Here is a 22,993-nt window from a genome sequence, read left to right on the forward strand (position 1 = left end):
TGCCACTAGGACTTTTTTTTTTTTTTCCCCCTCTGTGTTAAGCTTTAATATCCTTTCAAACGCATTAATGTGTCCCTGGAACAGATGCTTAGAGACTACTGCATGCTTTGAATATTTCCACTTTAAAAACAGCTTTCAATACTTGCTGAGACTTTATGTACCACCTCTCTGGCACCAGAGCTTGTAAAACACTAAGGGAAACGGCTCCTTTCCCAAAAACATGTCGGACAAGCAAAATCGTGCTTCAGGTCATCCCACAGCCAGAAAGAAAAAAAAAAAAAAAAAAAAAGATGGAAAAGTGGGACCATATAAACCACCTCTTGGACATTTATGCAAATATTTGCTTCACTTTCAGTCAGTTCACATCTCAGAGGCTTGCCGTTGAATTTCAGGTATGAACAGTTCCTGTATTCCAAAGAGAAGCTGGGACAAACACAAGTAAATTTCAACCAGATTCTTTCAAAAAGCTTTGTGTCTGCCCTGTTTCTTTGTCTTTAAACATTATAGTGCAGCTCAATGTAACGGTGGAAGTTCATGCATTAGAAGGATAAATTACAGAGAAACAAGATATGAATTTTAGCAAATGGTTCAATACACAATGTCTGAATTTCAAATCTGAGAATAAGCCTGGATCCTAACAAGTCTTTCATACTTCCAGGTTTATTGCAAACAATTTACACATGAAATAGCTAATTAAGACTGCATATTACTACCCTATAACCACTCATAGTAGTCTAGCAGTCTTTCATTGTAACGTTATTTATTTTAAAAAAACCAATTTATTTTGTAATTTCATTCACTGGACATCTCTCAAGGCTTAGTTGAGTAACTTTAGTTAGCTACCCAGGGGGTTCTCAGTTGGGTTTTATCTTGAAAAGACATGCAGGAAGAAAGTTTGGAAAATTAGTCCTGCGTGCCACAGCACATCTCTAGTAGTCTGATTGTATTGCTGTACTAGCACAGAAGTATAGCCTTATCCTATCCTCCACATGGTTCTCAGGAACACTTTCAAAATGAGCTCTTTCTTTCCTACCAGCACTGAAGCTGCTTGGTAAATGCCTTTTACAGATCTATTGACATTAATGCTTTTAAAATAATAACTTTACGGACACTCCAGATAATGAAATAGAGTACATGGTGAAATGTAACTGACCATCTACTTACTCGAGTGTCTGAGGAGGAATTTACACAGAAGCTAGCAAAATGGAAAAGCAATGTGCAGGGAAAATGTGAAGAGTGATTTGTTACGCAAACCTGACAAAACTCAATGGGGAATTTTATAGTTTGATGAAAACAAAGATTAAAGCCAATAACAACAAACAAAATGATAGTGATATAAATGAACCAGTAAAACACCACAGCATGCAGTTTAAAGTGCAATAAATGCAGTTTAAAGTGCAATAAATGCATGTTATCCCTTTAAGTTGAATGAAGCCACGCCCCCCCCCCCCCAAAAAAAAAAAAAAAAAAGAAAAGAAAATGTGTGCATGCACAGACTAGTCTTCTTTTGAGTTGGGAAATCTGTTTTTGCTGAGGGCTAAGAAAACTTTCTAAAATGTTTTGGCAGATCACACAGTAATGTGCATCTAAACATGCACTAGAGCACACAGCATAAGGAACAAAGAGAGGATATTGGGTGTGCATGCAGCTGCAGGGCTAGGAACCTAATGGGATCACATGGATGTTGTAGGATAGCTCCCACAAGTGAAGTGCTGCCATGGGTGGATAGCAGCTCTTCAGGAGGGAGAGGCCAGGATGGCAAAGAGAGGGAGCTTCCCTGTATGCTCCCATACACATAGGATGCATGGAGCTCTGCCTAGGGATGAGTGAGGAGCCAGCTGAGACTTTATGGTCATGAGTAGCATGCACACCAACATGAGCAATGTTGTAGTCAGCGTCTGCTACAGACAGCCTTATCAGGGAAACAAATGGAAGAAGTAACCCGAGGAACATTCAGTGGCATAAGAAATCCAGGACGTTTTGACAATAATTGCATGATACATGTGGGCAAAGAGGTGATGAAGGGAGATGTTCTCCTTAATGATGAGGAAGAACTGATCAGGGATCTGAAGGTGTAAAAGCCAAGAGAGGTCTTGGTACAGCAGCCATTAGATGGTGGAGTTCAGGATCGTGATGGGAGGGAACAAGGCAAAAAAGCAAGATTACAACCCTGGGCTTCAAGAGAGAAGACTCTGACATCTTCAGGGACCTGCTTAGAAGAATCCTATGAGATACAGTCCTGGGGAGAAGACAGGTCCAAAAGCCTTGGTTGATTTTCAGGCATCACCTCCTCCAAGCTCAAGAATGGTACAACCCAGTGTGCAGCAGTCAGGCAAAGATATCAGGAGTTCTGCATGGATGTCCAAGGCTCAAATGTGAGAAGGAAGCCTATAAGAGGTAGAAGCAGGGACAGGTGAGCAGGGATGAATATAGAGACACTGTCTAAGCAATGCATGGATGGCTTTAGGGAAGTCAAAGCCTATCTGCAGTAGAACCTGGAGAGGAACATTAAAGGAAACAAGAAGGTCTTCCACAGGTATATCAGCAGCAAAAGTAAGATAACAGACAATTTGGGCCTACTGCTGAATAAAGCAGCGAATCTAGTGACAAAAGACACAGAAAAGGATAAGGTACTCAATGACTTCTTAGCCTCCAGTTTAACTGGTAACATTTGCCCTCAGAAAACTCAAGTCCCTGAGACCAGTGGGAGCCTGGAGCAAGGAAGGCTGACCCTCGATGCAGGAGGGTGGCTAGGGATCATGTAAAGAAGCTGGACATACACAAGTGCTGAAGGACCTGGGCAATGTCTTTGCAAGGCCACTCTTGGTTATCTTTGAAAGATCATGGCAACTAGGGAAGGTTCCTGAGGACTGGAAGAAAATAATTGTCACTCCTGTTTTTAAGAAGGGCAAGAAGGAGAATCTGGGAAACTACAATTAAGTCAGTTTCACCTCAGTTCCTGAGGGTGAAAACAAAACAAAACAAAAGGAAACAAAAGGAAACAAAACAAAACAAAACCAACAAAAACAAACCAGAGAAAATGACTGCTGAGAAGATTTCCAAATGTATAAAGGGTAGGACAGTAACTGGAAGTAGTCAGCATGGATTTACAGAGGGAAAATCTTGTCTGAGCAGCCTTGGAGATTGGACAATCTCTGTAAGTGACCTGTTATTTTCTGATTCTGTAAATCTACAGAATAATACTGGGGAAGAATTCATCCACGTGTCACATGAAATTCAACTCATGTCGTCAAGCAATGTTTTCCCATTCCTGGCTTTAAAGTACAGGACAATTGGTGACATCTTGCATTTACACTATATAATGCTTTTGTTTGTTGGATAGCACAAGTATGCAAAACCCTGAGCAAGCTATATCACTTTATGCAGGAAGGACTGTAAATTTCTTCTATTTCTTCCAAAGAAAAGCAGTACCTGTCTCCCTGATAAAGCTGATCCATCCGACATGCTGGATGTGGCTTTGACAGAAAAAGACTGATAGGTCTGACTGTTCCCTGCTTTGAATCCATTCTGGTTTGGAAATGCATGTAGTTTGGTGAGCAGCACTAGGTATCTACGACGGAAGAGAGATGCACAGGAATCAAGGATGTGGGACTTTGTGTTCTATGCTGACCACAGAAAAATGCCCAAAGTGTGGACTTTACAATAAAATGCTAAAGGCAAACACCTTCTACTTAATAGCTTTTGCTGTGTAAGAGGCAAGTCAAAGGAACTTATGAAGTAACTAAGGACAAACTAACTCCGAGAAGGAAGAGCAGAGCTAAGTTTGTAACATATATTGCCAATAATCAGCGCATTGGGGAAAGGTAGTGAAAAATTTCCTAAAGAGAAAATCGTGCTTTCTTCTTTAAGTTACATTATATAACATGTTTTCTTGTGAAATCTATTTTTAACGACACCATACTCTAAAGACAAGATTTTAGAATGGTCTAAATTAGTCTATGGTGATTACCCACATTGTGCAAGTTACTACTATTTTATTAATGCAAGATTAAAGATAATGCTTTATTGGAAGAGGTAACAGCAGAATTAACCTCTATTTACCTTGACATAATAAAGATTTAATAAAACATGGGAAAATTTCAATGAAGAGCATAATTATTCTAACATGAAATTTAAATGTAACTTAATTCTTTATTCTGCATGTTTAATGCTTTAAGATTAGTCATCATTGTTCTTTTTTCCACTCTTCCAGTGCATATTTAAAGATATTTCAAGCAGCCTCAGACAGCTTCCTTATTAAATGTATCCTAATTTATTTTCAAATTCAGAAACATTAATCCAAAAAAAAAACCCAACTGTTTTTTGAAAGAAATTCACCAAACCCTGCAACCAATATATATCTCCATATCTCACCCTTGTCCAAATTTTTTACTATTGAATCAAAGAAGATTCTTACAGTTTTATTACATCAGACAGGCATCAAAGGGGCAGAACACATAGGATTGAAAAATAACACAGCTGCACTTTGCAATGGAGTGTTCTGTATCTGGCCGTGTTTTGTTGTTCATGTAATACTTTTCAATAAACAAAGATGTCAATCAACTTTCTTTGCAGCACATCACATTTCAGATTTAAACCACTTCAGACACAGAGCTGCCCCAAGCTCACACGTTTAACAGATAAAAATTCAGCTTTCTGTCAAGGCAGAATACAGTATTGATTGTAGACTGTATTTAGGCTGGTGTCTGTTGGAGCTATATTACTTTCAAACTCATACAAAGTCCACTATAGAGACATAATGTGAAATGTGTTTCTTTTCCAGTGTAAATTTTTTTTTAATGTTCTGCATTGATTAGCAGCAATTTCTAAATAAATGACAAAAAAGCAGCCAGGGCTAGAGTCTATCCAGAAATCAGTGATGGAGGGGAGCTACAAAAACACGATAGTAATCATGAAAACTTTGATCACTTGATTTGATTCTAGTGCTTTGTAAATTAGCATAATTATTCAAACATGCTTCATTAAAAATCATGACTGTATGAGTCCTTCAGTTTAATGATCCAAGAACATACAGAATGAGCTAAGCTTTAAATAAATACATCAACTTTATACTAGGTGGCCATGTCAGAGACTGGCGAGTTATTTGTTTTTAGAAAAATACTGAACGCACTCTTGTTCCTTGCACAGTGTAAGAGACTGATGACTTGCTGAAAGGTGCAGTGTGCTAGCTAGTATATTTTACTGTTTATCTTCACATCCCCCTGAACTTCTCTTGGGATCCCAAAAGGTTAGATACCATGTCACTCCTAAGCTACTGGGAGATTGGCATAAAATCACAGTAAATCTCCAACTAATTACATTTGAACTGTAGGTGTCACAGTTGATTTTGACCTTTAAAGGTTGGCAGAAGTTTGACAGTCCTTAAAGTGGCCTCACATTCTACAGTACTTGTGCTATCAAAATTAAAAGGAACAAATAGGCTACGGAAATTAAATGTGTATAACAAAGTAAGTAAAGTACCCTGTTTATTAATACACAATGTCCCAGAAAAATCAAAGAAATACACTTATCCATGGCAACCAAAATCATCAAGAATGTGCTGACATTCTCCTAAAACTGTAGCTGACAAAACACCAGTTGGCAGCATTGAAGGGTTAAGAGAAACTTAACAAATCTGACAGAGGAAAAGGAAAACAAATTCCAAGTTAAGTTGTCACTCTCTGCTTCATTCCCTCTACATATATATCTCGAGACATGGCAGGGCAGCTCTTGTGCGTTGCTGTGAGTCAGGTTCCTGTGAGATTGTTAGTCTTAATTTGGCTGTTTTGTTTGGGACTTTGCTTTTCTATAGTATTGAGTAATTAAGAACCAGCATCTCACCCACCCACAATTATATCTGCTGTGAAGTATCATTTTACAGCCCACCACTTCCACAAAAAGAAAATAATCAGTTGCCCAGAAAAATAGACTCTGAAATCTCTCACTGCTGGCTTTCCAGCCATGATTGAAAATGCCCTACTGTCCAGACTGTGAACATCCCAGCTGTCATCCAAGGACTGCAAGACACTGAAACAAAGCCATGTGTCAGCAATACCAATAGCTGGCAGAGAAACCTTTCTGATTTTAAAATTCTAACAGAAATTTGCAAGTAAGAAAATGAAGAATTTTAAGTCTTTTACCTTAAAAATAGTTAGCCTTACAGGTCCATAAACACTGACTTAAGTGAAAATGCTAAAATACTTTTGACAGAAAATGGGATGGTTTCTGAGAAGGTTAATTATTTCTTATAAATGCCTGTAGTTCAGAAATCATCACCCTTTATTATATTCCTGCAATTTTTGGATGGAGTTTTCGTACGGCTAGGGTGGATTATACGTTTCTTAACCCAGGTTGGAATCTCAGTGACAGATTATGAAGATTAGGTGTTTCATACAATCTACACATTGTTAGGTACTATTTGCCGAGAGGTAGTTCTCTGGAAAACTCTTGCACTAAATGGTTTCTTTCCACAGCCATGACTTTGTAGTATAGTGGAGAAAGACACAGTAGATTATTGCAAACTCCCAAATTGTGTGGGAGACAGGGTTCTACAAATGATTGTGCACACTGCGGAATTGTTTGCTGCTCCTTAGGGAAGAGAAAGCTTCATGTTTACCAGGTCACTAAGAAAAAGAAGTTGCGGACAAAAGAATGATCTTACTTTGTTTTATCAAAGAGAGGCTCAAAACACTTAGAGTTGCAAACAAGGAAAATTAATTTCAAAATAAAGGCCAAAAATAAAAAACCCACCATACTTATTGGTTGAAGGCTATGCTGATTATCTCACCACCCCAGCTACTCTGTGGGGCTGGCCACAGGAATTTACTGCACAAGACAGGACTGGCACACTCTGCAGACATCCTGGTGCTATGTACACTCGCCTCTTTTCAGAGCAAGCACAAGCACAAGCACTCTGCCTCCCATTGGACAGTGGGAAAATACTAAGTAATGAAAATGTTGATTACTTTGTCTTTCTTCCTCCATGCTGTAATTTCCAATCCCTTCTCTTCCTGGCCCTGAGAATGATCAAGCGCTGTAACATCACATGGCAATGCAGAGGATTAGAGCATTTCCCACCACCCTGCCCCAACCCAATTAACCTCTTTTAATTAATATTTCTGCTGTGTTGCTAAATTTGCACTTCTTATGCTGGTTTCTCATGGCTTCTTTTTTCCCCCCCTTTGAAGACACACAGGTAAAATTTGTCAGTAACAAACTTTGGAAAACAATACCTTTGTAATCATGTTTAGATTATAAATGTTACTCTGACATGAATTTAGCCTAAAGACACACATGATATAATCAATGGAGAACGTCACAATGAGGAGCTTAAACTCAGTGGCATGCATCCATATACCCAGTTTATTTAGGGAGGTCCCACTGGGAACCCTATCACAGGGCTAAAAAAGAAAAAAAAATGGCCTGGTAAGATTATAAAGTCCCTCCTTACTGTCATACTGATGTGAGAGGGTTTTCAGTTTTAGTCTTCGGGCAAGCTTTTCTTACATTAATGCAATACTATTTTTTCTGCTGACCACAGAGACAACATACTTGTTGATGCAGGAACACTAGATCACAGGATAGCTGAGAGACTATTTTAAATTTATGTAGCCTGAATTTTCAGCCTACAGGTCATTCAAGCTCAACATTTCATTAAGGAAATGCTGTCAATATTTCCCTGATATTGCCACAGGTTGACATATGGCATTATTCCAGTGTAAGATTTTCACACATTAGTGACTGGGAAATCAAGTATATTCCCCCAGACACCTGAGGTATGATTAATTTTCTAATAGTCTTTCAGTATCAGTTTGAGAGGAAGGGAGATCTTATACCAGAGAGGAAAAAAAGTAGCAACACTAGAAAGAAGACAGCATTGGCTTCTTGCCTGGAGCACTGACTTGGCCAGCTGCCCCACATTTACCATCCTACAGCCCGAGTAACATGCCAGCAGCAAGGCAGCAGCTCGTATTGTACCTTGAGCAGAAATAATGGCAACGTTGAAAAAATTCCATGAAACCCTTTGTGAAAAATAGGAGGTAGTGCTGAGGTAAAATAAAGGTGATCATGTTCCATTTATTGGGTTAAAGATGGAGCCCTGTCAACATTTTTGAAGGTTACAGCAAAGTTAGGAAAAACCCCAGTACTGCCAATTTGATAGAGGAAGCAGAGTCTTGGGGATATCCAGTTTAAAACCCCTTTGCTAAGTTGAGTATTAAGGCAAACTTCCATACATACAAAATGAAGAAAGCTGGACAGATTTGGCATCTGAACAGGTCCAGGTCTGCTCATCATCAGGTGACCACGAAAATCTTAGCAATGGAGCAACTGTTGTCAGTGAGACTGTCATTACTGAGCCACCTAAACCCTCCAGTCTCTAGTAGCTACTCTTGTCATAATTGCCTGAGTTAATAGAATAAACCACATTAACCACACACAAACTGGCAGACTGAAGGAGTAATTAAACCACTTTCAGGACACAAGCTTTGCAAAAAAAAAGCACCCCTTTTAAACTTACTTGCTTCCCATTTCCCCACATTGTTTTGTATTTTTGAGGCATCTGCAATGAAAGAATCAAACTGCTAAAACAATTTAAATGTAAAATTTGTAAAAGTAATTTCTTGCTGACTAAGCATGTATTGAGCAGCACCACTGCTGAAAAGCAACAGTTGTGTTTTAAGCCCTAAAACACCAAGATTCATAATGGAAATGCTGACAAGACCACCAACCACTGGCAGAACTGGCAGTCCTGCTACAATAAACACAAAGTAAGCAGCACTAGTCTTGCACACAAATTGGACTGTCTGATAAATGAAAGTCCACTATATCCTTCTAACATGAACTTCATTACCAGAAAGTTGGTTCAGAGCGCTAAACATGGGAATGATGAAAATTAATGTCAAAGACAGCCCATCCAACATATTAATTTCCAGTTTCAGGGAGACAGGTTGTGCACAGCAAGACAGAGAGAGACACGAAGAAACGAGCCCTAGTATTATAAATCTATAACACACATTTAACTCATCACATCTCTTACGCTATTTTTCAGTTGTCAAAGTTGTATAGGCAATGTTTTTATATCCCTGTTTATTTATGTCTGAATTTCTTTCACTGCAAATCAGCCTTGCTGCAGAATAAAACTTGGCTCATGATGGGAAGGACAGTGCTGTCCCTTTCTCTAATGTTTTTTTTCATTCACTATGAGATCAAGATTGCTGAGCCACTGGCAAAGCTGAAACCAACGGCTTTAAATGCAGAGTGTTGACAAAGAGGCAGAATGGAAACCCAGCTCTATGTAAGTGGAAAATCACACTCTGGAAAGGAAGATGTCTGTAAGATCAGCCATTACAGACCCTAAGATTACTCTGGTGAAAATAACAGAAAAGTACTTCTAAGTGCTCTTTGCCAGCAGTGAAGTGAAGCAGAAAGAGGCACACTTTAGGGGAAATAGGCCCCATCATGGTGTATAATGCCGACACCAGGCTCCAGAAGGACCTTGTAAATGAGAGCGTTGGTGAAGTTATCCCAGCAGCTCAGTTACACACCAAGCTCAAGGCCACCCCACCCCCCTTCTCAGCCTGCTGCTGCTTGCACGGAAGAGGCTTGTCCTGACCATGCTGGTCACAACACAGTGGGAAACCACAGCAGTATGAGAAGCTGGCAGAAGGGCCAAGAAGCATTTAGTCAGACATTTGGCATACACCAAGAGCAGAAACATGTTCTGTAGCATTCAAGACAATACTCAGGCTCTACAAGCCAGGGTGCCTTTGTTACATCTTGAATGACAGCATTCTGGCTCCATTTAAGTCCACTAGTAAGACTGATATTTGATTAAAATAAAATCTTGTGGTGTATACCACATTTTATTTTATTTGTATACATATTATTTGTATACAAATACATTTAATACCGCAGTGCATAATTTAGAACTTATATGAATTGTTCACATATATTTCTCAAGAAATATTTTTTTCATGCAATCAGTGAGTGGATATGAAACACTTTGCTCTTTCCAAATAAGCACCCAGTGTATATGCTCTTCAAGATCAGAGGACTAGCTGCCTCATCAAAACAACATTTTTCATGGTATCTGCTTGTACTTTCCAGCAATGTTCTGATACAGTAAAAGTATAGCTTTTGTCATAGCATTTACTCATCTACATTAATTCAGCACATACACGTTGCTGACAATAACAGAGACCAGAGAAAAAGATGGTCCAACCATACTCCTATTTGTCAAAGGAGCTGATCTTTCTTCCTTAAAGAAAATGTTGAGACAAATCTCAATTTCTCACTTTCATCACTGTCAGAAATGATGACTAAGTCAGAAATCAGAACCTCAAAATTCATTTTTGCTCTAAGCCCAGATTAAAAGCTTTTAGATACTTCAGGATGCTTATTTCAGGATTTTGGTTTCTCTCTTTGTAGAAATGAACTCTAACCACATAGCGCAGATGAAGGTATAAGGCCACACTACAGAACCCTTAGGCCCTTTACATTCAGGCTGATTAGGCAGAACTATAGACACCAATCTCTGTAAAACTGAATGTATCCCCCCTGGCTGGTGTGATAGTGTAGCTGAAAAACGCTCAGATCTGATGCTGCTTTAGTAACCAAACTGCATCCAGCTTTTCAGATCAACTGCGAAGTTTCAGGTTCTGAGCTAGGCTGAAAAGAAGAGCATCCAACCAATCTATAAAGTTCCTATTGGTCTTTAAAGCAGAAAACATCAGGAGTGGGTTGTTAGATGAGTTTAGCAGCAGGGAAGCCTGCAGCTCATCAGCTTTCTCTTCCTCAAAAGTAGGTACTTATTGCAGTCAAGAGGAATTATTGCTGGGGATCTCTGGGCACAGTGATGTTTTTGTTATAAGAAAAAAGTATGAGCAATGCAATTGCACCCCCACCATCATCCCTTTTGTTTCTCCACTACAATAATACACTTCTTTATGATGTGCAAGATTCATACTTCGATTGCCAAACTATTATTCATGGAAAGAGACAAACATAATAATGACTAGTACTGCTTTTCAGGTGGACAATGCAAACCTGAGCTAGGAACACAGACTGGGTTAATTTATTTTCTTCCCATACTTGCTTTATCTCAGTTTCTTCATGGGAACAATTTTCCTTGTAGAACGTTGTTCGTTTTCTTCTGATGACCTCAAAGTCTTCATTGCAAATTCATATTTTGCTTCAAAAAAGAGTTTTGGTGAAATCCTGGTCACGCTTTTACCAGCAGGTCCCTTCTCTTTAGCTCAGATGTATCTCAGCAGTTCCAGTATTTTCACAAGAGTTTTCTCAATAAGGTCCAAATAAAGGGTGAGACCTTAATAAAACCTGAACACAAAGCTCTCAGAAGTCCTATCCTGACTGTGAGCACACCCATGCCATTGACCTACGACCGTATGAGGAAATGCTGGTATTTCCTCACAACCACTATGGATATTAGATCAGGCTTGGGACCAGCAGCCTCTAGCCTCTACTGGGCATCTTTCTCTCATTCCTAGCCAATAAGTGGAGTAGAAGCAGAGATTTCCATCAGTGACCACACACCACCAGCAGTGTTAGTGTATACGGTCAACTTCCACCTTGTTAGTAGCTATCACACTGTTGCACAGGCAGTCTTACCTCCACATTGAGCACGAATTATCCAGCCATCAGCACTGTTGAGCAGCACTGTTAAGTTACAAATCAACATAAATATCAGCAATGAAAGGAAACTGGATGTATCTGGGAAGGTCTATATGCAAAAGAGAAGCAGAAATCTAACACTTCAAAATGAAAACATTTGTTTGTTTGTTTCATTATTAGGTATCTGAGAAAGTTAGAGAAGAAAAGTAACTTTTACGTCAAATTCCCAAATGGTCGATTTAGGAGAGAAAACTGACAATAAAAGAAATAATCACACTTCACCCCACTGTTGATTTTATTCTTGAATGTTCTTGGTTTGTAAAATATTGCAAGCCTACAACAGCAGAAGACAGTTAATAAGGACTGGACTTCCATTTTCTGTTCTGCTACTCCCTAGCAGGAAGACTCAAAAAATGCTTCCAGCCTCTTAATGTTTTTTTATTTACAACCTGTAAAACAGATCCAAGTGAACAAAATCAAACTATGGCATTTAGATAATATATGTAATGTAACAGGAGATTAGTAGACAATAAGAATTGTATATTTGCAAAGTACACATTTTGTCCCCCACAAAATACATGTGTCAATATTTGAAGAAAACTCAAGATGCCTTTTTATTCTGCTTTTGAAACGAACCTATTTCCCTTTTAAAAATGCATTCCATTTTATAGCAACTTTCAGAGGTTGGTTCTCTCTGTCTTCTTGCTGATGAACACCTGAAAAATACTGCTATGTTTAAAAAAGTTGCACAAATAGGGTGAGGACTGCCTTGAAATTGAAACGGATGTTATTCACATTATACTGATAAACCCCAGTGTTGCTTTCCTTGAGGTAAAAGGGGCTCCTTCACTTACCATTCAAATAGCATAAAATACGAAAATTATTCTTGTATTCAAAAAGTCAAATATTTTGCATGTTTAATTTACAAGCTTTAAAAAAATTAAACCATTTTAAAGGCTACAGCCATCATAAAATGAAAGACTTTGCACATGGTAGAAGCTGTACTGTTGCTCATTGATAAATTATTTTCTGGAATTCACATTAACAGCCATATTACTGAAGTGCTCTCTAGCCCTCCAGTGTTACAGTTCAAGGTAATACGTGACAGATTTGAACATTCTTAAGGAAGAAAATCTCCAGAGTGTGTAGATTGCAGCTTTGCTCCCTGGGAGATTACAGTGGCTTTTATATCTGTTACAAACATGCAGTTATACTGATAACTTCAAAAGTGGAATATTACATATCATGCTAAAATTCTCCACCAGCCTGTTATGTTCTTTCTTTGTTTCTTTCTTGGTTTTGTTTTTTTTTTTTTTTTTTTTTTTTTTTTTTCCATTTAGCTATTGCTGGCTTGCCAGAGATCTTGAACTTGAGAAAGGTTAGACATCACAATGCTGGAGCAGTTTGTGAGCATCAGCAGATTTAGCTTGTAATTTCATTGATCTATGTGGGCTTGCTGTTTGCAAACCAGCTGCTGCACTGTTTCCCCACAGCTACTGATCTGAGTAGCATTGATTTTTTCCCTTACATTAACATAGCATTACTTCTTTAATGGGCATTAAATGACTGGATGTAAATACAAACAGGGCTGCAACAACAAAAGAGAAAAAAAATGCATTAGTTCTTTTTATTTAAATAACTCTATTAATATTTTCCACAAAAAAATTAAAAGCATGAGTTACCAATCAAGATAAATGCTATTTTTAGCGGGTTTATTTTCACCCATTTCTTTTGTCAAGAAATCATTTTTTTTTCCTACTGTGCTTACTCATAGTCCAAAATGTTGCATCTTATAAAGACTGCATTTGTGCCTCAGTATAAATGGTAAAATAGATATTTTTTTAAGGAAGAGTTATAGAAAGCAACAGAAAAGATTCTTTTCATTGTGCTTATACTAAAACTAGATGAACTCATATCAGTTTTGAAGGAGACATCATCTGTTAGCTCTCACTTTTTTACAAGTAAAAAAAAACCTGAATGGACTTCAGTTTCAACAGAGTGGATGTGACACCTGCAATACGGTATGAACTGAGTATCTTACAAAGAATACGCTTAATATAAGGTCACGATCTCACCACATGCAACTTTAGTCCTTCAGTGGGTAGTGTTTTAAATAATCTTTATTTAAAGATTTAAAATTCAATGTGATGTAGAAAAGACAGTGGGGGAAAAAATAAAGCAAACAAAACCACCCCAGCCAAACTCAAAGCCAAACCCCAGAACCTATAAGCTTAGTAATTCTTGAACAACCCTGATCAGGCAAAGCTTCCTGATCCTCAATAGGTGACAGCCAACAGGGATGTCCATACCAGAAAGAGATGTAGAACTGAATTGAGTTCCTACAGACAATTGATAAAGAGGAGATAGGATTGACAGTGCTGGGAATTTACTGGTAAGAGCTTCCAAAGAGAACCAGCGGTCAGTTACAACCTTTTGGGTTGCAGATGACAGCAGGCAGTAGGGCCAGTCATGTCCTCAGTGCCATAATTAAGTTAATTGTGCCTCAAAAATAGCCACTCCAGAAAGATTCAACAGGAGTAGGACTTCCATTCAAGTATTTACGAAGGAGGATTTTTTCTTTTGTGATAAACACAGCTTTTGTTCTGGCCATGCAGCCTGATTACCATGAGGAAAAGTTCCAGTGACCTGACAGGTTCCTCATTCTCCTCTTACTCTCTACTCATATCTAGAGAGGGCAAATCATGGTGCTATAGTGATATCTATTGCATCCTTGCTCAGAAAGCAGATAAATTATTCTCATTAGAACATAATGGTACATAATATGGTGTTGGAGCTGAAAATAACCATTAAAATGAGTACCAAAATTTACACTTACCCAAATTAAAATGTATGTGTTGTCAGTCTAACCAATCTCTCCCAGTCTCACACTCCTCTCACTTTGACTAGCCAACATTTAATGTCAGTTTTAGCAGATACAATGTCCAAATCATTAAAAATTATATTAAGTAACACTGGCTCCAATATGAACCTTTAGAGCATCCTACTATTAACCTCTTTACACTCTTAGGAGAAGACTTTCAGTTCAAGTTTTTTGCCATCATTTATTCAATTTTTAATCCACTGTGAGATTTTGCCCCTTACCTCATAGTTATATTTTTCCCTTAATAGTCTTTTATGAAGGACTGTATCAGGAATTTTTTGAAAATCCAAATAAATTATGTTCACCAGGTCACCTTTATCTACTATTTTATTAACTTTTTCAAAGCACTTTAGCAGGTTAGAGAAGCATGTTTTCCCTTTACTGACATTGTGCAGGTTTGACCCTATTAGGTTATACTTATCCATGTGCTGAACTATTATCCATGTGCTGAACTATTCTATCGTTAATTAGATTCTCAATCAGTTTCCCCAGAAACAAGATGAAGTTCACTGGTCTTAATTCCCAGCATGTCTTTTTGGACCTGTTTTAACAACAGACACCATATCAGAAATTTTCCAACCATCACCGGTCTATATCACATCTTCTTGCAAGTATCTTCTTTATTTCATACTTTATTCTGGTGAATGCTATCTGCTTTTAATTTCCCTTTTTACGTGAGTTTATCAAGTCACTCAGCACTTCCCTTGTAATAGACTACAATTTTTGCTAGTGCTGCTCTGCCTTTTACATTTTCAGCACAGTATCTACTTCAGCTGCCGTCTATAAGAAAGAACAAGGTGAGAGTCTGTTTAACTATAGAACTTTTCTGCCACAGTGAATAGGTAACCACGATTTTAATTTTGAATACTTGTTCATTTTAATTTTATTGCCCCCTACAAGTCCTCAGACAAGCAAGTATTCACTTCTTTCTTCAAAGTTATAAAATTTATTCTGCGGCTTTTGGGTCTGTTGGGTTTTTCTTTTTGTGGATAGACATGGCACATCAACCTCAACGGATTACTTTCTAGCCTCACTTTGAGCACTGTTCTTAGACAAACAGTGGAAAGGAAAGTTATGCATAAATAGCTGGTCAGACTCGCCAGCAATATCTGATGCCAGGATTTATTAAAACTGGCTTTCACATGAATCTGACAAACAACAGAAAGAAAGAGGTTGTGCTTATGTGAAAAAGTATAGATTTGTATTCTGGGCTTGTAGAAGATGTTCGCAGTCTATGCTTTAGGTACACAGGTCTTAATGATCAGGAAATATTGTTGAACACGATTTTTAGTGAAAAAGCATTGAAAATTCCTACTGAAATGTGTACATGGCTAAGTAAAGGTCAGTAAGCTATTGAGTAAACCTGAAGTGCTCACATTAGAGGATTAGAAACTCAGAATTTTCAGCATTCAGTGAAGTCAGTGGACTTTTCTCTGGAATTTGAGACTTAATGTCCTTAACAGTCAGGTCTGAGTTTGAAGGGATGAGGAAATTGAAAAGGAACTTCAGCTGAACATTTTGGGTTTAGTTCTGAGCCATATAAAGCCAAGTATGAAAGCCCAGGTTTCAAACTATGTCTTGCTTCAACAACAAAACTCACTACATTTGCTTCACCTGGGTTTGAATTTCATTACAAAAATACAGCATAGCTCTTATTAAGGTAATTACTGCTGACTTTGTTTTCCCTTCAAATAGAAGTTCCAGTTTCATCTGTGTTCAGAGATTCTGTGCGCTGCACTGTTAAGCACAGATTTCTGCTTAAATTATATTTCTATTAGCTTTAACATATTAAAATAAAACACATTTTAATGCGTGTGTTGAACATTAAGTCATTTTTGCTTCAGGGAAACTCTGGTAAACAGTAACTGTCAAAAACTGTAATGACACAAAATTAAAATAATAGAAAATAGTCTGTAACAACAGCTTTTTTAATCATGTTAACAGAAGCTCTGCATTTTCAAATTATTCCTTAACGTAAGGCAGAAAGATTGAGGAAGGAAACTTCAGGCACACATATATACACTGCTGAGCAAAAGGAGTTTGAAATTATCATTGTTACCATTCTTTGCTTACTTACTGTGAAGTGCATTTCAATCAGTGTGAGAAAAATGTAAACAATTTAATATATTAATTTTTCTACTGTTATGACAGTTACCCTTTTATTCAGGATTTTTAATATATAAACATTTTTTTCATGAAATCTTAGAAAATATAAGAGTACCATTTAAGCACTCTAAATTGGAGTAACTTCTCAAAGCCTGCATTATGTCAGAAAGAAACTGATCTGAAGAAATTAAACTGCATCAGAAATATTGACAAATATATAGATTGAATTACATGAGTATGAGATACATGCAGACTTGGAGCAGTTCTGCTTAGTGATCAATGGCAAATGAATTTCAAAATCATTTTAATTTGTTTCTTATGTCTTGTTTTATTTTAATTTTAGTTTGAATTAGTAGTATGAAATAAAATTACCATTTATTAACTTTCACTTACAAACAAAAAAAAAAATAATCTAACTAACAAAAGCTTATCTGAAGTTAAAACCCATTTTATGGAGGCCAAGTAACAATACAGTCCATCTTTGTCATGACACAAATTATACAAAAGCAAAAAGTAAAAACTGAGACTTGAGTTTCCACCTATTAATGTGGTATGTATCCAATGTACACAGGCTGTATGGTGAGGTTGCATTGCCCCCTATAGTCACTGCATGTCAGCTGGGAGGGCAGGAGGAAGAGAAAGGGAAGAGTGGGAGAAATCATTTGCCAAAAGTAATATGCATTTGGTTTTGATTCATGCTTTGGAAAGGGCGTGATGGGGAACAGTGGACAAATCTAACATGGCTATGCTATCGAAGGAGAATTTGTATATGTTTTTTCCCAGGCACATACAGATGAAATAAAATATACTGCCACATTCAGATCAGAAGACTTGTGCAGCCCCTGTGGTCTGGCTGTGCTCATGGAGCATTTGTTGGATGCTAGTACCTGCCCACTGGCAGTGCACTGGGAATGCTGGTGTACTGTCCTGTGGACTCAGATGCAGGAGGTGGTTGACTTTGATTCACCAGCAAAAGGCAGGAGGGCCCACAGATGACATCTCTTCCGCTCTCCGTGGGACACCTGTGGGGGCTGAGCATAACAGGGACATTTCACTCCAAGGCATATAGGATTCTAAAAGTAGTGCCCCGAGTTGCACAGTACATACGCAGGCTGCTCTTTGAAGCAGCTTCAGCACAGGGACCAGGAGAGAGAAAAGGTTCGGGTGCAGGTTCCTCTTCAGCAGTAGGAGCAACTGGAAGTGCAGCCAGTTTGTTCATGCTGCCCACAGGCACTGGCGATGCTACTCTTTAGCAGTCCCTGGGCCTAGGAGGGGCAGGATGGCTCCCAAGTCCCTGCAGAATGAAATGCCACTTTTAACCATCAGCCCAAGGACAAAGCTACATTCCAGGACTCGGATTTTTCCAGTCAAGCCCATCTTTCTTAACTTTGCTGTCAACTAAAAAATGTTATCTCCCCATAAAATTAATTGAATCTCAGCAGCTGTCCTAATACTGTTCTCTTATGAACATAATTATGCACAGCATTCAGTATATCTTTTAATAGGCATAGATACAATATAACAAAAAGCATTAAATTCTTGAGGATCTCTTAAAAATATCTAATCAACTACTGGTGCTACTGTGCCAAAAACTTCATGGAAATGACAAATACTCAATAAACTCAAGATCAACGCCATCCTTTGTAGAGTTCAATACACTGTTATCACTATTTGTCTTACTTCTGGAGACACCTTTTCTACAACTGCAGTTCTAGGCATACCTTCAGCTAGAAAAAATTAGTGCTGCTCCTAAGAGGTGATAGTTCTCAGTTTTTTTAATCTCCTGCCTCTTTTCCTTTGGTGGCACAAGCATGTTTGCAGTGACATAATGAACTTATTGGAGAACTTATGCAGCTAAAATCCTGGGGCTTTTCTTACATTATTTTTAATTTACATCAGTTGTTGAAGCTCACCATGCAGCAGCACCTATGCTTGTACTTGCGCAAGGGATAGGAGAAAACAAATAGTAAGTTATGGTAACTGCCTAATTCTCTGGCAGTGATGTCTTGTGCCAATTAGAGCTCTTTGTGTAGCTATGGTTTCAGGAATATGAATTGTCTTTAAAATGCCTTTATATTTCATCTGGTCTGCAAAAAAGTATTACGAGCGTTCCCATCTACATACCTTCACAAATATTATCTGTCTAGACAGAAAAGTTAGCCCTGCAAAGTGGAGCTGAACAACTTGTTTAGTTTTTGTGAGTATAAGCCCAGACATAGTCCCATATCAAATCTTTATTTTACTATGATGACTAGAGACTCAATAATGACTAAGCTACTGATGAGATGTGATTGCTGCTTACCCAGCAGATCAATACTGTCTCACTGCCTCCTGATGCAGAGGGGTGTATCCTGATAGTATTCAACCGTTTGATTATTTTACCCTTATCTGCAAGCTCTCCGAAGCATGGTCAGATTTTTCTGTTAGCCCTCTAGCTAGCATGAGTTCTGCAGCTCATGAAGGTCTGAAGTTAAGCAGAAATATCTTGAAAGTTTACCCGCTAAAAAATGAACAATATTCATATGAGGTGTCACATCTTCTAGTTGCCTTACCTAGAAAACTGACCTCATTCTTATCTTTTCTGTTCTCTCGTTTGGCTTGCTTTCTACCCTATATACACAGAAGTATTGTTGCATACTACATGTCATCGTGTAGTAATTCAGATAACACAAACTTCTAAGAGTGAGCAATTCAAGGCTATGTTATTATTTTTGCTCTTCAGCTATGACTCTTTCAGTATGTGTTTGTACTCACAACACATGTATGCATATACATTATTTCACTGGCTAGTGGAAAATTCTTTAATGATGATTGTTGCCTGTCCATTGACTTTTTTGGGGGGGTGTCTAAATTACCTCAAGCATTTTTCTTCAACCAACACAATTTGATTGCGTCCAAAGAACACACAAGCAGTATGTCCTACTACTCATGAAAATGGGACTTTTATCATGTTAGCAGCATACTGTGTCTTCATGTTAAACAAAAAATCACTGTGTGACACAAATCTAGCCCCATAAATGTGTAACCAGCTTTCAGCAGCAGTGCACAAGCTAACTGGTGCAGAAGGCAGTGACACATTTGGGGAAGCAACACTTCTGAATGCCAAACATACAGAGATGAACCACTAAATCTTATGAATTATCCATGCAGAGCAGACAGAACATTTGTTTTCAAGGTCAAATGAGAAAGATCCCCTGACCTGTATGGTAAACTACATGTTAATACATTTATCCATGTTTGGAATGTAAGGGACAAAGTCAACACAGAGAGAAATGAACCAGTAGGGTAAGTCTGCTAGCCAAAATCATTCTGCCATCCATTTTACTGGCATGTTTTTATGTCTGTGCAGAGCAATACACACAATGAAAAATAGATCTCTAATCCAAATCTAGTTTCTTCCAAACTAAATTGCAGTATCAAATATATTTACATTTTTTGGATAACCCTTAATTGATTTTGTTTTACATACTGTTTTTTCATATTTTTTTAGTCACCTCATCATGCAACAGAAAGAGTAAAATAAACCAATACTAGATTTTTAAAGGGAAATTGCAGCAGTGTATCATAAATGCTCCACTTCCCCTTGGCCTTCATCAGGCAGCATACTTAAAGCTGGCATGATCCTCTCAAAATAGTGTTTTGTTATGGTTGTCGACACTAACATTTGAAGGATAACATTTCAGAAAAGAGGCAAGGTGGTCAGTTGATTCTTCCTGAATACCTTGGACAAGCGACACTCAAGTCTGGTTTCTGAACCTGATGGGCTCTTGAAGCACAGCTCTTTGATGGTTCGAGAGAAGGAAGTTGTACTACCAGGGGAGAAGACCAGAGAACAAATTCTGGCTTGGAATGTCAAGTTTAAACTCTCTAGTAGTGCAAAGGGGCTCAAAAGTGAATGCAAATCCACCCTAAAGCCCTTTACATTAGCAAAATAGGGTAAAAGGTCTTATTGGGACTCAGAGAATCACAATTTCTCTTGCTTTTCTCTTGCTTTGCCAGGAAGAATAAATGACTTGGCTCCTTTACAGGGCACTGTCCCTGCTTTGCATTTCATCAGCCCCATTGTAGGAAAGTCAGAATTTCTGACATTACCCACTAGACTTTTTTCCTGCTTCTGCAGTCACAGTGTGAGGCAGATGCACCTACTCTATTCCTCTTAGCCCTCCCATACTGCAAAATCTGAGCTGGACCATGCACATGTAGCATGTCCTACATATTCTACATATATTACAGTTTTTCTAAATCATTGGGATGGTATTAGAAAAAAATATATTTCACCATTTTCATCTCTGATGACTGTATAGTGGTAGGATCTTGCAACAAACATTTCAGAGTATTCATCACTGTGCTTTTTGATACCTCTACACAGGCAGTTAGTTTAATTTCTTATATATCCATGCCATTTTTCCTTTCATATCAATATTCCCATATGACAAGTACATTACTTCAAGCTGCTAAATTGATATTCAAGAGGAATCTTGGTTTACGTAAATTGTTACTTCTCATGGAACTTTTAAAAAATGGCCAGATTCAATTCCACCCCTTGTAAAGAGCATTGAGAAGTATACTAAAGTAGGAAAAAGTTATAAGCTAGAAGAACCAATCATATTGTTTTCACAAATGCGTGTGAAAAGATAAATTAGTCACTAGAACAAATCCAACAGCTCAATGTATTTCCTCCTCTGGATGGTTCAAGGTTAGAAAATAAGCACACCCCTTAAAGAAACTGAAACAGAGACTCTGTACTTGTGTTTTACCCCAAGTACAGCATCTCTAAAGCCAGTGAAAGATATCAGTGGTGTGTCTGTCATACAGATGCTCTTTTTCTGGGGACACGTTAGAGAAAGAAGCAAAAAATACATTGCCCATCAGAATTTTTCTACATCGGAGTATCTACTGAGCATTTAAGGTATATTCAGCATTTTATCACTGCCTGCAGCTGAAGTCTACTCATACAATAGGTTCTAGTCCTATATATTTATTATATAATACATATATATAATATATATATATTATAATAAATTATAGTTTATTCTGTGATATGACTGCAGTATGTTTTTTTCTATTTGTTTCTTATATCATCCTAGCTGAATCTCCAGTACTGTTTTCTTCATTGTGAAATGATTTTTTTGTTTTCTTTTGCCATTAAATGTTGAGGTTTCCCGTTATTTTTCATTCTTTCCCCTTCTTGCTTTTCTTTTCATCTTCCCTTCCCTTCCCTTCCCTTCCTTCACTTGCTACTTCAATCTCCCTCAGTTGCCACTGTCTCATCTCCAGTTGCAATAAAGATTCTCACAATATGTATTTTACTTTAATGAAGGAATTAATACAGAAACATTATCGTGTTCCAACACTTACCTATAACTTTGGGATATCACGTGATTGCGTTATATAATGTGCCCATGCCTGATAAAACAGTCTAGCTGCTCTTCATTGTTTTGTTTAGCTTTCTTATCAGTTGTGTTTTGTTTAGTTTGATATGATACTGCAGACTAAAAATAGCATTAAAAGTTCATGATTGTGGTATTGGTAAAATACTTCTGTTGTTGGTCAAGTACTAATGAAAAATTAATGCAATTCCTCACCAAATTTGGACAGCCGTTTTAAGAGCAGTCATCTAAAACCAGGCAGTGTTTAGAAATGCTTGACTACAGTGTTTACCCATGAAGAAAACTGTGTTCCTCTATATTTCTAAAGAACCATATGTCTCTTTTAGTAGATCATACCAGTTTCTTTTGTGGAGGCCAATAAGGGTCATTAAACACCAATGGGTCTCTGAGTCCTTCTTCAGAGTCATTGACATTGTAGGCTTCACCAGGGATCTCATTTTCCTTCTGTACAAGATCTGCAGGGCAAGGGAGGCAAATGAGCTATGAAAAACATAATCACTGCTTTTACTGTTGCTTTTTTCATCATAAAAATTCCATTTATTTAAATTCCATTAAAAAAAACATTTGCCTGCTGAAGGCATAAATATATATTTTTGTTCTACTTACAATTTTTCAGTTTAAAAAAAACCACCAAATATTGTCATTCTTCTTGGAAAAAAAACATTTAAATATTATCTACAATATTACACAAACTTGATAGGCAGTCTTCAGGACAAAGCAAGTGTATAACAAAGTAAATTCATCTAGAACAGTTTCTCAGATGTGACAGGAAAATATTTCACAAGTACCTGAGGGGATTAGTAGTCAAACATTCATTTTCAGAAGTGACCTGAGCACCAAGGTTCAGCTTTTCAGAAGTACCTGGGCCTTTAACTTACATTTTAATTTAAGAGAGTGAGACCTTCAAAACCTATGAGGATCTAGAATTCAGGATGAAAAGCCTTACTAAAAGGCAAGGGGATTTGGGTTATCAAAGGCCAGATTT

At 37.8% G+C, this 22,993-nt stretch overlaps 1 long non-coding RNA gene across 1 annotated transcript in view; it reads right to left on the reverse strand.

Moving 5' to 3' along the window:
* Positions 1-22,377: 22,377 nt before the first annotated feature.
* LOC114015070 (uncharacterized) overlaps positions 22,378-22,993 on the reverse strand; it is a 103,586-nt gene continuing 102,970 nt past the window's right edge. Inside the window, exon 3 of the long non-coding RNA XR_003558824.2 lies at positions 22,378-22,463. This is a non-coding gene — a long non-coding RNA (uncharacterized LOC114015070). The remainder of the gene's footprint in view (positions 22,464-22,993) is intronic.

The sequence above is a fragment of the Falco cherrug genome, chromosome 6 (assembly GCF_023634085.1).
Source record: "Falco cherrug isolate bFalChe1 chromosome 6, bFalChe1.pri, whole genome shotgun sequence".
Lineage (NCBI taxonomy): Eukaryota > Metazoa > Chordata > Aves > Falconiformes > Falconidae > Falco > Falco cherrug.